Source organism: Xenopus laevis, chromosome 9_10L (genome assembly GCF_017654675.1).
Source record: "Xenopus laevis strain J_2021 chromosome 9_10L, Xenopus_laevis_v10.1, whole genome shotgun sequence".
Classification (NCBI taxonomy): Eukaryota; Metazoa; Chordata; class Amphibia; order Anura; family Pipidae; genus Xenopus; species Xenopus laevis.
Window position 1 is genome coordinate 20,072,037 of NC_054387.1, and position 16,704 is coordinate 20,088,740.

Consider the following 16,704-nt stretch of genomic DNA (forward strand, 5'->3'; position numbering starts at 1 on the left):
TGTGACCACTCCACTACCCATTACCCATTAGTGAGCGGCAAATTCAGACATGTGGAAGTGGTAATGGGTTCTAGTGGCGGCTGCGGACACTTGACTGGACCTGCAACTTAAACCCCAGGGTTGCCAACTTGAATTGGGCAGTTCATTGTGTGGCTGGATGTTTGTAGGGGGTGAAGGGATCACTGTGCCTCTGAATTTCTGTGGGGTATGGGGGGAGGGGGAGTCACTGTGCCTCTGAATTTCTGTGGGGTAGGGGGGAGGGGGAGTCACTGTGCCTCTGAATTTCTGTGGGGGTACGGGGGAGGGGGAGTCACTGTGCCTCTGAATTTCTGTGGGGTACGGGGGGAGGGGGAGTCAGTGTGCCTCTGAATTTCTGTGGGGTACGGGGGAGGGTGAGTCACTGTGCCTCTGAATTTCTGTGGGGGTACGGGGGAGGGGGAGTCACTGTGCCTCTGAATTTCTGTGGGGTACGGGGGAGGGGGTCAGTGTGCCTCTGAATTTCTGTGTGGTACGGGGGGAGGGGGGAGTCACTGTGCCTCTGAATTTCTGTGGGGTACGGGGGGGAGGGGGAGTCACTGTGCCTCTGAATTTCTGTGGGGGACGGGGGAGTCACTGTGCCTCTGAATTTCTGTGGGGGTACGGGGAGTCACTGTGCCTCTGAATTTCTGTGGGGTACGGGGGGAGGGGGAGTCAGTGTGCCTCTGAATTTCTGTGTGGTACGGGGGGAGGGGGGAGTCACTGTGCCTCTGAATTTCTGTGGGGTACGGGGGGGAGGGGGAGTCACTGTGCCTCTGAATTTCTGTGGGGGACGGGGGAGTCACTGTGCCTCTGAATTTCTGTGGGGTACGGGGGGAGTCACTGTGCCTCTGAATTTCTGTGGGGGGACGGGGGAGCCACTGTGCCTCTGAATTTCTGTGGGGTACGGGGGAGTCACTGTGCCTCTGAATTTCTGTGGGGTACGGGGGGAGTCACTGTGCCTCTGAATTTCTGTGGGGTTCGGGGGGAGGGGGAGTCACTGTGCCTCTGAATTTCTGTGGGGTACGGGGGGAGGGGGAGTCAGTGTGTCTCTGAATTTCTGTGGGGTGAGGGGGAGTAACTGTGCCTCTGAATTTCTGTGGGGTAAGGGGGGAGTCAATGTGCCTCTGAATTTCTTATAGAATTCATAATAATGTCCATAGTTTTCTGTTTTGTACAAAAAAATAAAAATAAACTATTTTGTATGATGTTTCTATGTGTGTCTATTTGTGGGATGTTTCATTATCAGATCCCAACCCACTACCACATGTCTAAATGAATATATAGATCTATACCCTGTGTTTGGATTTGCTGTTTCATTCTTTTTCCTGCTTAGATCTGATACCCGAAATATGCTTCCTGGCTCATTCTTTGAGAGGTGGACTAGTCTGGCCAATGGACTGTACAAGAGCAGGGAGCTGATCACTGGCTACTTCAGTCAAGGGTCCATTTCAAAACCTGCCCAGATACATATGGCTGAGTTTCATTTAGATATGAATGGGGTTGGCATATCACCAGTCTAACCAGTAATACAGCAGCCGAGACTGGGACCAGTGTTACACATTTAACCAGCAATGTATTCGCTCATAAATGTATAATTCCCTGACGTACCACCCCTGTTCTGTCCCTCCTCAATCCCTGCCTCCAGCTCTGCTTCTTTCCCTTCTTCCTATATTTCCCACGCCTGTATTGACCATATTTTCTCCCGAACCACCCCCTCATTGTCCCACCCCTTTCTGTACACCCAGATTTATTTTTTCCAAAATATTGACAACCCTATATATTAGTCAGGTAGAACCTTCTGAGGGCCCATGTATGATAATGTCCCTGGCACAGCACAAGCCCAATATAATGCTTCTTCCGAGTCCCCCACTTCAGCAGAACAAACCTTCTTGGTGACTGGACGGACCCTTCTCTTTTCCCAAACGGAGTGATATGTGCAGTGAACCTCTGGGGAGCAGGGTACTATGGTAAAATATTCACTACGAATCAAAATCTAGCGTTAATTATGTACGTCTTACTTTGGCCCAGAGCTCCTTGAATTTCCAGTGGCCATTAATATCCCACCTGTTATCAGTAGACCAATCACGGGATGGACTGATGCCCAATGAAACATTACACAGACCTGCCCTTCCTATGCCCAAATAATACCAAAGGCAACTTTATCATGGGACAAACATCTTCTTATGATAGTGGCATGGTTATGGGTCAGCTCTTTCTCTACCCAATGGATCAGTTTATCCTTGGCCCAAAGGATACTAATGGCAGTAACATGTATATCCAAGTCCCTGCTAGGCCCAAAATAACATATTAATAAGTCAGAACCTTCTGAACCCAGTCTCATAATGTACTAATCCCAGTGATATGTTTATATACACTATGTATCATTTGTATGTGATTGATTGACCAAACCTCTGACATCAGTGCAGATCAGTAGGACTTCTTATATTTCTTCATCCTTAGCATCTCCTTTCACCAATTTCTTCTACCCTTGCCTCTTGATTCCACCTTCACTTTTCAGTGACCCTTTTCCCTTGCACTAGAAGTCTCCCTCCTCTAATGTTCCCTGGCAATACTATAGAACTATAGAAAAAAATGCAAGAACACCAATGAAATGTGTATTAACATATTTATTTATAAATTGGATGTTATATTGATGCATTTTAGATTAATTCATACTAATTTAAGTTGGGAAGGACTCACATCCCTTAGGTTCAAGTTTTAGTTTAAATGGGATCTTCCTATTTAGTAGTCGATCCAGAGGAAGGCTAAAAACCCATCTGAAGCCAGAGCCAATTTGCCTCAGAGGGGGAAAAATTCATTCCTGACTCCCAAAGGGCAATCGGACAAGTCACTGGATCAACCTGAGTTTATGTCAGTATCAGCATTAAGAGTTTATGTCAGGGTTTAGAGTAGGAGAAGTGACTGGTTGTTGAGTGGAAGGCTTGATAAATCAAAGACAATAATTAAAATATTCAATATATTTGGTATATGTAAAAAAAAGATATGGATGTAGACAAGGTGCAACACTATTTAAAGTCAGAAGTAAAAAAATTGCCAGCAGGTCCCTTCACTTTGCTCCAGGATGACCCTAGAGCAAGCAAGAGAGCAATGGAGCAACTTGTGTGCCAAGCAAGTGAAGCAGGCACATGGGTCACCCCAACCAATGCCACCCCTCTCACAAACCAGATTCTTACGCTCCTGTGCAAGATCTGCTGAACGTATGTGGAAGAAATCCTGTACGCAAGCAGACTTTATTCACTATAAATTTCTACCATCCTGCCTCAATTCTGCTTTGTCAAAGGCCAAGCAAGAGTACTACAGTTTCCTTATAAACCATCACAAATGCAACCCATGACGCCTGTTTTCTCTATTCAATACCCTTCTCCATCTGTCATCAACAGTATCACTCAACCAGACACAATTTCCTCAGGACTTTGCTGACAAAGTAGAGTCCATCGTCAATCAGTTCCCTACCTCTACTAATGCAAACCAGCTCCTCCTTCCTATGCCCCCTTCTGCATATCTTAATTCCTTCCCTCCGGTAACAATGTCTGAAGTCTCCAAGCTTCTCTTGTCCTCTCCAATCACAACTTGCCCCCTTGACCCTATGCCTTCTTCTCTGCTCAAACACTTTATTGCAGAGCTTAGGCCACCACTTACTCACATCTTCAATTCCACTCTAGCTTCTGGAACCTTTCCTTCTCCTTTCAAACATGCCTGTGTCAAACCTACTCTTAAAAAGGCCACACTTGACCCATCCTGTCTGTCAAATTACCATCCTGTCTCTCTTCTACCACTTGCCTCTATACTCTTAGAACGTATTGTGTACTCCCATATTACTAACTTTCTACACACCCATGATCTGTTAGAACCTCTGCAATCTGGTTTCCAGCCTGCTCACTCTACTGAGACTGCTATGTGCAGAGTTACAAATGATCTTCAGGTTGCCAAAGGCAAAGGTCACTTCTCCATCCTTATCCTCCTTGACCCATCATTTGCATTTGATACGGTTGACCACTCTCTCCTGGTGCAGACTCTGTATTCACTTGACATCCATAACCAGGCTGCATCTTGGCTTTCTTTTTACCTTTCTAACCAATCATTTACTGTGTCCTTTGCTTACAAAACCTCATCTCCAGTTCCACAGCTAAAACAGAGGCTCAAATCTCTAACTGTCTCCTAGCTATCTTAAATTGGATGAACCAGCACCACCTCAAAATCAACCTAACAAAAACCGAACTAATCATCTTTCCACCTAAACCTAGTCCTACTCCCCTTTTTACTATCTCTATTGATGGCATGCTCATTAACCCTGTAAACTCAGATCACTGTCTGGGGGTAATCTTTGATGCCTCTTTGACACCACTTTTTCTTATACAATATTGCCAAAATCCATCCCTTCCTTTTGCATGATACGTCTAAAACGTTCATGCATGCTCTCATCCTATCCCAACTAGATCACTGAAACCTTCTACTTACTGCCCTCCCTAACTGCCATCTCTCCTCTCTACAGTCTGTATTAAACACTGCTGTCAGAATTATCCTCCTCTCATCCAAAAGGCCCTTCCCAGCAGAAGTCCTTATCATGGCTTCCTATAAAACAAAGAATACCTTCTTCCTCATAACCTTCAAAACCCTTCATTCCTCTGCACCTCACTACACCTAATCCCTTGTCTCTCTATATGTTCCTGGCCGAAACCTCTGCTCCTCTCAGAGCAACCCCCCCCCCCACTACTACTGCAGTTTCCCATACCAACCCTTCTCTCTTGCGGCTCCTTATATTTGGAATGCCATTCCTGAAATCCTCCTTCAGTGTTTTTAAAAAAAACTCAAAGACTACCTCTGGAAGCACCTGGATAATACCTGAACTGGGAACTGGTTTGTAACAAACTGTAATCTACATACCCCTCCAAATTATGTCTGTATGTTACCCTCCCATTTAGACTGTAAGCCCTATGGTGTAGGGTCCTCCATCCTTTTGTCTCCTTGACACTGAGCACTTACCTGTATTGTAATTATATTTATGTTAATTGTATTTCTAATAATGCACTTATTGTTACTTTTCATTTCAATGACGCCTTGTTTGTTACTACTAATTTATTGCTTTGCTGTACAGTGCTTTGCCCTCAAGAGCACAATACAAAAGGAATATACATACATACATAGATACATTAATTAGTAGTGGAAAACATCAGTTAACAAGTTATTAATTAGTCATGGATACATCATTCAGTCAATGAATTAATTAGTAGTGGAAAACATTCAGTTAACAAGTTATTAATTAGTAGCAGAAACATCATTCAGTTAATAAGTTATTAATTAATAGTAGAAAACATAATTCAGGTAACAAGTTAGGAAATATCATTTAGTTACTGAGTTATTAATTAGCAATGGAAAACCTAATTTAGTTAATGAGTTATTAATTAATACTGGCAACATCATTCCATTAACGAGTTATTAATTAGTAGTGGAAACATCATTCTGTTAATAAGTTAATAATTGATAGTAGAAAAGTCATTCAGTTAACAAGTTATTAATTAGTCGTGGAAATATCATTCAGTTAACAAGTTATTAATTAGTAGTGGAAACATCATTCAGTTAACAAGTTATTAATTAGTATAAAAACATCATTCAGTTAACAAGTTATTAATTAGTAGTGAAAAACATCATTCAGTTGACTAGTTATTAATTAGTAGTGCAAACATCATTCAGTTACCAAGTTATTAATTAGTAGTGGAAAGCATTATTTAGTTAACAAGTTATTAATTAGTCATGGAAACATCATTTAGTTAACGGCTTATTAATTAGTAGTAGAAAGCATTATTTAGTTAACAAGTTATTAATTAGTAGAGGAAACATCATTCAGTTAATGAGTTATAAATTAGTATTGGAAAAAGCATTCCATTAATGATTTATTAATTAGTCATGGAAACATCATTTAGTTAACAAGTTATTAATTAGTAATGGAAACATCATGTAGTTAATGAGTTATTAATTAGTATTGGAAAAAGCATTCCGTTAATGAGTTATTAATTATTCATGGAAACATCATTTAGTTACCGAGTTATAAATTAGTAGTGGAAAACATAATTCAGTTAACAATTTATTAATTAGTAGTGGAAACATTATACAGTTAAGGTGTTATTAATTAGTAGCGGAAACATCATTTCATTAAGAAGTCATTAATTAGTAGTGGAAACACCATTCTGTTAATGAGTTATTAATTAGTAGTGGAAAGCATTATTTAGTTAACAAGTTATTAATTAGTCATGGAAACATCATTTAGTCAACGAGTTATTAAATTAGTAGTGGAAAACATAATTCAGTTAATAATTTATTAGTGAACAAGTTATTAATTAGTAGTGGAAACATCATTCAGTTAATGAGTTATTAATTAGTATTGGAAAAAGCATTCCATTAACGAGTTATTAATTAGTCATGGAAACATAATTTAGTTAACGAGTTATTAATTAGTAGTGGAAAGCATTAGGTTAACGAGTTATTAATTATAATTGGAAAAAGCATTCTGTTAACGAGTTATTAATTAGTCATGGAAACATCATTTAGTTAATGAGTTATTAATTAGTATTGGAAAAAGCATTCCATTAACGAGATATTAATTAGTCACGGAAACATAATTTAGTTAACGAGTTATTAATTAGTAGTGGAAACATCATTTCATTAAGGAATCATTAATTGGTAGTGGAAACACCATTCAGTTAACGAGTTATTAATTAGTAGTAGAAAGCATTATTTGGTTAACAAGTTATTAAAACATCATTCAGTTAATGAGTTATTAATTAGTATTGGAAAAAGCATTCCATTAACGAGTTTTAATTAGTCATGGAAACATAATTTAGTTAACAAGTTATTAATTAGTATTGGATAAAGCATTCCGTTAACAAGTTATTAATTAGTAGAGGAAACACCATTCAGTTAACGAGTTATTAATTAGTAGTGGAAAGCATTTTTTAGTTAACAAGTTATTAATTAGTCATGGAAACATCATTAAGTTAACGAGTTATTAATTAGTAGTGGAAACCATAATTCAGTTAACAATTTATTAATTAGTCATGGAAACATCATTTAGTTAACTAGTTATTAATTAGTATTAAAAAAAAAAGCATTCCGTTAACGAGTTATTAATTAGTAGTGGAAAGCATTATTTAGTTAACAAGTTATTAATTCGTAGTGGAAACATCATGTAGTTAATGAGTTATTAATTAGTATTGGAAAAAGCATTCTGTTAAAGAGTTATTAATTATTCATGGAAACATCATTTAGTTACCGAGTTATAAATTAGTAGTGGAAAACATAATTCAGTTAACAATTTATTAATTAGTAGTGGAAACATTATACAGTTAAGGTGTTATTAATTAGTAGCGGAAACATCATTTCATTAAGAAGTCATTAATTAGTAGTGGAAACACCATTCAGTTAACGAGTTATTAATTAGTAGTGGAAAGCATTATTTAGTGAACAAGTTATTAATTAGTAGTGGAAACATCATTCAGTTAATGAGTTATTAATTAGTATTGGAAAAAGCATTCCATTAACGAGTTATTAATAAGTCATGGAAACATAATTTAGTTAACGAGTTATTAATTAGTAGTGGAAAGCATTAAGTTAACGAGTTATTAATTATAATTGGAAAAAGCATTCTGTTATCGAGTTATTAATTAGTCATGGAAACATGATTTAGTTAATGAGTTATTAATTAGTATTGGAAAAAGCTTTCCATTAACGAGATATTAATTAGTCATGGAAACATAATTTAGTTAACGAGTTATTAATTAGTAGTGGAAACATCATTTCATTAAGGAATCATTAATTAGTAGTGGAAACACCATTCAGTTAACGAGTTATTAATTAGTAGTAGAAAGCATTATTTAGTTAACAAGTTATTAAAACATCATTCAGTTAATGAGTTATTAATTAGTATTGGAAAAAGCATTCCATTAACGAGTTTTAATTAGTCATGGAAACATAATTTAGTTAATGAGTTATTAATTAGTATTGGATAAAGCATTCCGTTAACAAGTTATTAATTAGTAGAGGAAACACCGTTCAGTTAACGAGTTATTAATTAGTAGTGGAAAGCATTTTTTAGTTAACAAGTTATTAATTAGTCATGGAAACATCATTTAGTTAACGAGTTATTAATTAGTAGTGGAAACCATAATTCAGTCAACAATTTATTAATTAGTCATGGAAACATCATTAAGTTAACTAGTTGTTAATTAGTATTAAAAAAAGCATTCCGTTAACGAGTTATTAATTAGTCATGGAAACATCATTTAGTTAACGAGTTATTAATTGGTATTGGAAAAAGCATTCCGTTAACGTGTTATAAATTAGTAGAGGAAACACCATTCAGTAAACGAGTTATTAATTAGTAGTGGAAAGCATTTTTTAGTTAACAAGTTTTTAATTACTCATGGAAACATCATTTAGTTACCGAGTTATTAATTAGTAGTGGAAAACATAATTCAGTTAACAATTTATTAATTAGTAGTGGAAACATTATACAGTTAAGGAGTTATTAATTCGTAGCGGAAACATCATTCCATTAACGTGTTATTAATTAGTCATGGAAACATAGTTTAGTTAATGAGTTATTAATTAGTATTGGATAAAGCATTCCGTTAACGAGTTATTAATTAGTAGAGGAAACACCATTCAGTTAACGAGTTATTAATTAGTAGTGGAAAGCATTTTTTAGTTAACAAGTTATTAATTAGTCATGGAAACATCATTTAGTTAACGAGTTATTAATTAGTAGTGGAAATCATAATTCACTTAACAATTTATTAATTAGTCATGGATCATTTAGTTAACTAGTTAATAATTAGAATTAAAAAAAAGCATTCCGTTAACGAGTTATTAATTAGTCATGGAAAAATCATTTAGTTAACGAGTTATTAATTAGTATTGGAAAAAGCATTCCGTTAACGTGTTATAAATTAGTAGAGGAAACACCATTCAGTAAACGAGTTATTAATTAGTAGTGGAAAGCATTTTTTAGTTAACAAGTTATTAATTAGTAATGGAAACATCATTTAGTTAAACCAGTTATTAATTAGTAGTGGAAAACATAATTCAGTTAACAATTTATTAATTAGTCATGGAAACATCATTTCGTTAACGAGTTATTAATTATAATTGGAAAAAGCATTCTGTTAACGAGTTATTAATTAGTCATGGAAACATCATTTAGTTAACAAGTTATTAATTAGTATTGGAAAAAGCATTCCATTAACGAAATATTGATGTCATGGAAACATCATTTAGTTAACGAGTTATTAATTAGTAGGGAAAGCATTATTTAGTTAACAAGTTATTAATTAGTAGTGGAAACATCATTTAGTTAACAAGTTATTAATTAGTATTGGAAAAAGCATTCCATTAATGAGTTATTAATTAGCCATGGAAACGTAATTTAGTTAACAAGTTATTAATTAGTATTGGATAAAGCATTCTGTTAACGAGTTATTAATTAGTAGGGGAAACAGCATTTAGTTAACGAGTTATTAATTAGTAGTGGAAAGCATTATTTAGTTAACAAGTTATTAATTAGTAGTGGAAACATCATTTAGTTAACAAGTTATTAATTAGTATTGGAAAAAGCATTCCATTAACGAGTTATTAATTAGTCATGGAAACGTAATTTAGTTAACAAGTTATTAATTAGTATTGGATAAAGCATTCCGTTAACGAGTTATTAATTAGTAGAGGAAACACCATTTAGTTAACGAGTTATTAATTAGTAGTGGAAAGCATTTTTTAGTTAACAAGTTATTAATTAGTCATGAAAACATCATTTAGTTAACAAGTTATTAATTAGTAGTGGAAATCATAATTCAGTTAACAATTTATTAATTAGTCATGGAAACATCATTTAGTTAACTAGTTATTAATTAGTATTGTAAAAAGCATTCCATTAACGAGTTATTAATTAGTCATGGAAACGTAATTTAGTTAACGAGTTATTAATTAGTATTAGATAAAGCATTCCGTTAACGAGTTATTAATTAGTAGAGGAAACACCATTTAGTTAACGAGTTATTAATTAGTAGTGGAAAGCATTTTTTAGTTAACAAGTTATTAATTAGTCATGGAAACATCATTTAGTTAACAAGTTATTAATTAGTAGTGGAAATCATAATTCAGTTAACAATTTATTACTTAGTCATGGAAACATCATTTAGTTAACTAGTTATTAATTAATATTAAAAAAAGCATTCCGTTAACGAGTTATTAATTAGTCATGGAAACATCATTTAGTTAACGAGTTATTAATCAGTATTGGAAAAAGCATTCCGTTAACGAGTTATAAATTAGTAGAGGAAACACCATTCAGTTAACGAGTTATTAATTAGTAGTGGAAAGCATTTTTTAGTTAACACGTTTTAAATTACTCATGGAAACATCATTTAGTTAACGAGTTATTAATTAGTAGTGGAAATCATAATTCAGTTAACAATTTATTAATTAGTAGTGGAAACATTATGCAGTTAAGGAGTTATTAATTAGTAGCGGAAACATCATTTCATTAATGAATCATTAATTAGTAGTGGAAACACCATTCAGTTAACGAGTTATTAATTAGTAGTGGAAAGCATTATTTAGTTAACAAGTTATTAATTAGTAGTGGAAACATCATTCAGTTAACGAGTTATTAGTATTGGAAAAAGCATTCCGTTAACGAGTTATTAATTAGTCATGGAAACATCATTTAGTTAACTAGTTATTAATAAGTCATGGAAACATCATTTAGTTAACAAGTTATTAGATAGTAGTGGAAAACATAGTTCAGTTAACAATTTATTAATTAGTAGTGGAAACATTTCGTTAAGGAGTCATTAATTAGTAGTGAAAAGCATTATTTCGTTAACGAGTTCTTAATTAGTAGTGGAAACATCATTTTGGTTAATGAGTTATTAATTAGTAGTGGAAAACATTATTTAGTTAACAAGTTATCAATTTATAGTGGAAACGTCATTCAGTTAATGAGTTATTAATTAGTATTATTAAAAAAAGCATTCCGTTAACGAGTTATTAATTAGTCATGAAACTTAATTTAGTTAACAAGTCATTAATTACTATTGGAAAAAGCATTCCGTTAACGAGTTATTAATTAGTCATGGAAACATCATTTAGTTAATGAATTATTAATCAGTAGTAGAAAGCATAATTTAGTTAACAAGTTATTAATTAGTAATAGAAACATCATTCAGTTAATTAGTTATTAATTAGTAATGGAAAAAGCATTCAGTTAACAATTTATTAATTAGTCATGGAAACATCATTTAGTTAACAAGTTATTAATTAGTAATAGAAACATCATTCAGTTAATTAGTTATTAATTAGTATTGGAAAAAGGTTTCAGTTAACAATTTATTAATTAGTCATGGAAACATCATTAGTTAACGAGTTATTAATTAGTAGTGGAAAGAATCATTTATTATTATTAACATGTATTTATATAGCGCCAACATATTGCGTATCATTATTTAGTTAACAAGTTATTTATTAGCAGTAGAAACATCATTCAGTTAATGAGTTATTAATTAGTATTGGAAAATGCATTCCGTTAAAGACTTATTAATTAGTCATGGAAACATCATTTAGTTGACGAGTTATTAATTAGTAGTGGAAAGCATTATTTAGTTAACAAGTTATTATTTAGTAGTGGAGACATTATTCAGTTAAGGAGAAATCAATTAGTAGTAGAAAGATAATTAAATTAACGAGTTAATAATTAGTAGTGGAAACATAATTAAGTTAACGAGTTATCCATTAGTTGTGGAAACATCATTAAGTTATTAATTAGTAGTGGAAATAAATCAAGTTAACAAATTATTAATCAGCTGTTCAAACATTATTCAGTTAATGAGTTATTAATTATTAGTGGAAACACCATTCAGTTAACTAGTTATGTATTAGAAGTGAAAACATAATTAAGTTATTAATTTGTTGTGGAAACATCATTTACTTACCGAGTTATTAATAAGTAGTGGAAAACATCATTCAGTTAACAAGTTATTAATTGGTAGTGGAAAACATCATTCAGTTAAGAAGTTTTTAGTTAATAGTCAAAAGACTGTTATCGGTTATTAATTAGTAGTCAAAACACATTCAGTTAACGAGTTATTAATTAGTAGTGGAAGCATAATGAAGTTAAAAAGTTCATAATTAGGATTGGAAAAATCATTCAGTTAACAAATTCTGTTTATTATTTAGTAGTGCAAAGTTAATTACTAGTAGTGTAAAACATCATTCAGTTAACGAGTTAGTAATTAGTAGTGGAAACATAATTAAGTTAATGAGCTATTAATTTGTAGTGGAAAACAAATAATTCAACAAGTTATTAATTAGTAGTGGAAGCATCATTCAGTTAATGAGTTATTGACTGGCAGTGGAAAACATCATTTAATTAACATCTTAATAAGTAGTGGAAACATTCAGACTAATTAATTAGTAGTCAAAGCACTGTTATCAGTAGTAGTTGAAATATAATTAAGTTAATGAGCTATTAAATTAGTGGAATCTAGTTCGAGTTAATTAATTAGTAGCGGAAACATCAATTGAGTTATTAAGGCTCCCATATCTATTAAATATGTTTAGTTGGGGAAAACTTTATTTGTACAGAAATACAATAACAAGGGTTAATAATGGGTAAGAAGTGGGAGAGATCATGTCGAGTTGGAACGTAGAATTATTAATTAGAAGTGGGAACCATCATTCCGGTGGTACACAGTTACTCATTATTTAAGAGGTATTGGAAAGCAACGTTCAGATTAACTATGGGTGTAGGTAGCAGTGGGAAACCTAAACAAAAAAATGAATGAATCCTCTATTTGGGGTGGAACATCATTCAGTTAACATAGTTTTAAATTAGTAATGGATAGGCACACAGTGGCATTCTATGGGCTTAATATTAGAAGAATATTGGCATAATCTCTCATTAGATAGTGGAATGCAGTATTTTCACGATTTGCCTTAACGCACTATGTTTATTAATTAGTAAGCAGTATCTATTCTATGCTGGTTAGTTTCCTAGAGAGTACTTATATCTAGTAGTCGGCACTAAAAACAGTAGGTGTCGACATGATAAAAGAATGTTATGTAATATAGTAGTGAAACATGTCAGTGGTTAAATGACGCTCTCGATCTATTATTTGAGTGATAAAGAAGGGTAATATTTCGTTTTCAGATGTAATTTGAGTTAGTCTTAATGGTACTATTATATACAAAATCAATCATTCAGGTTGGGCTCTATGAGTTATTGGTAGATTCAGTGTACTACGTCCTCACAGTAATTCAACAGCATTTAATCGAGTTTTATTTTTTGCACGCTCACGATCGGACATAAAGGCACATTACTGACGGTAAAAAAGTTAGTATGTGTAATGTAGACAAGTGTCGCGAACATACTTTATTTAGGCAGTAATTAATTTTAATATAAAATGCTACCTAGATGCGGAGGTTCAGACACTTTGTCAGGATCTCGCATCGCTATTCGCTAATAGAGCAAAAAGAAAAGGGCATGGAGCAACCTGTGCACCAAGCAAAATGCTGCAGGCACATGGGTTGCCCGCCGGCGCCGACCACTGGTCTTTTTCTCGGCGTACTCACTCCTGTATTTTCAAGAAGAAACTCTAACTTGACTATTTGCACTAGTCTGATACGTACGTCTTTTTTTCAATGTTGGGCAACCATAATGTAAAGCAGGGCCATTAAATGAACTATGCATATCTCGGAGGAAGCAAAGGGACACACTCTGCATCTAAACGCATCTTAGTCACATTAATATTCTTCCATTTTGAATTATTTCAAAAGAAATAAAGAATTGTAATTATTGGGAATTGAAAGGTGTGCGTGACTCCTGTCTAATTTGATGCCATGCTCTCACTTATCTGTTTCTCTCTATTCTGAGTAAACCTAACCTACGATTTCCAGTTACTTGAGGATGTGCTGGCGCATTTCCACCTACACCAGACTGACTGTGGGATTGGGAATTGTTTTTCAGATTGGGGTTTGGATGGGGGTGTGGGATTGACCTCAAAACGCCTAACACTATATTAACACTGTCCCTAGAGTACTTTAGTGCGTTAGTAGCTGGAGGTGGTCAACGTTCACAATCACCCAGAACTAGCACTTCCGCTTGGCAGTGGGCTCATCTAGCGATAGCACAAGACGGACCACCAGAATATATCTGCCTAGTACATGTAGTGCAGATCAACATTTGGCGTAGAACATGGAGATACCAGCAACACCTCTCCATACTTTTTTGAATCGAATAATAGGACGCGGAATATAGGGGAAATCACATTACTAGTAGCATAACCTTGTGTTTTGCATAAACCTCTCACCATAATGACAGTTATAGTGCACGAGGCATAAATCCACAGACAACAATTGCTCAATATAGAAATATATTGGTCATGTGTGAAAAAAGATGGTGGAATGTAGCAGCCAAGGCGGCAACACTATTTAAAAGTCAGAATTTTAAAAAAAAATCACCAAGCGGGTCTCTTCACTTTTGCTTCTAGGATGATCCTAGAGCAAAAAAAGGCAATGGAGCACCTGTGCCACCCAGCAAATGCTGCAGGCACTGGTTGCCCTGCCGGGCGCCACCGCCTCTCCTCCCCCTGTTAATTTGCAAGAAGACTCTAAACTTGATATTTGCACCTATGTTCTTAATAACCGCATTCAAGTTCAGATGACAGGTTACTGAAGACCGATAAAGTATGGACTATACAACCGCCATGGGACCCAAGTTAAGGGCTACTCTGCATCTAAACAGCATTCCTTGAGTCAACACTTGTAATATTTGCTGTGTGTGGCACCATTTTGAATTTTCTCAATAGAAGATAAATAGGGTGAATTGTTCATTATTGGGAAGTAGAACGGCACAAGTGTGCGTGACTACTGTCCATTTGATGCCATGCCCCTAACACTGGTGCTTGATTCTTGACTACTAGTCCTAACTCTAATGCCAGATGAAGTCTTTTGCGGATGGCCGGCTTCAAGGTCAACCACCGGATGATGGGATTGCAATTGTTTTTGCTCAGGATTGTGTGGTTGGGATGAGGGGGTGTGGGGAATTGACCTCCCTAACACTTAACCTAACACTGTCCCTATTCTTATTCAGTACACGGATGGGCACGGTCCACATTAGACTCACGTCAGCTAACACTGGCAGTCAATCAACGGTAGCCAACAAGGACCGACCAGATTGGACCTCCTAATAAACATGGCATCAACATTGGCTACAGGAGCATACCAGCACACTCTCCATACTTTATTTAAAATCATAAATGGAAAAAAAATAAGGAAACACCTAATATTGGCCATAACCTTTTTTCAAAAAACTTACCCGAAAGACAGTTATCATCAAGAGATGGAGCTCAAAGACAATATTGGCAATATTCAATATTATTTGGGGATGACGGAGTGTCTAAGTAAAAAGATGTGGACGGCGGGATGTAGACAAGGGCCAGACGCAACAGACTATTCTAAGTGCAGAATTTTCTTTAAAAGAAATCACACAGCGGTGATCTCTTCACTTTGCTCTATGGATGAATCCTAGAGCAACGTAGCTGGCAAATGGAGAAACCTGTGCACAGCAAAATGCCTGCAGGCACACAAAGCCTGCGGCAAGTCCCTGGAATAACACATATCGCGCACAGCAGTTGGTCTTGGGTGAATGCCAGCACATGCCTGGGTTGCCCCTCCGCCGGCGCCCACCCCTCTCCTCCCCTGTATTTGCAAGAGACTCTAAACTTGACTATTTGCACCTATGTCTTACCGCATTCAAGTTCCAGATGACCAATACAACACAATAAAAACTATAGACAACCGAAAAGGGACACATGGCTACTCTGCATCTATAGAACGATGCATTCTTTAGTCCCAACTTAATATTCTTCCATTTTGAATTTTTAAAAAAAGATAAAGAATTGTATTATTGGGAAGGTAAAAAGTGTGCGTGTGACTAACTGTCAATTAATTGATGCCTATGCCCCACTAACACTGTCCCCTATTCTAGTCCCTAACTCTAAGCCAAGTCCTTTGCGGATGGCTGGCTTCACCACCCAGACTGGCTGTGGGATTGGGATTGTTTTCAGGATTGGGGTTTGGGCGGATGGGGGTGTGGGATTGACCTCCCTAACACTAACCTATAACAAGACTCTGTCACCTGATTCTTAGTCAGTACAAGGAGTGGCAACGGGTCACAGCACAGGCGGCGACCTAACTGGCAGTCAATCCATGGTAGCAGCCAGCAAGGACCACCCATTGACCTCCCTATACATGACATCACATTGGCTACAAAGGAGCATGACCAGCACACTGCTCCATAACTTGTTTTTAAATTCAATAAATGGGAAAAACAATAAGGAAAACCTAATATGCCATAAAACCTTTTTTTGCAAAAACTTACCCATAGTACAGTATATCAAGCGATAACTCAAAGGTACAATAATTGTCAATATTCAATATAATATTTGGTCATGTGTGAAAAAAGATGTGGAGTAGACAAGGCGCAAAATTGATCAGAAACACTATTTAAAGTCAGGAAATTTCGCTGCTCAGGAGTGTGTCCTCTTCGTTTGCATTTTTCGTTGTTCTTGTATTCGGTCATTTGTGCCCTCTGAACTTGATGTGTATAGTACATACAGT

The 16,704-nt window shown here is 35.4% G+C and overlaps 1 pseudogene; it reads right to left on the reverse strand.

The window, feature by feature from the left end:
• The window catches only part of LOC121398140, a 123,940-nt pseudogene that overhangs the window by 77,949 nt on the left and 29,287 nt on the right, over positions 1-16,704 (reverse strand).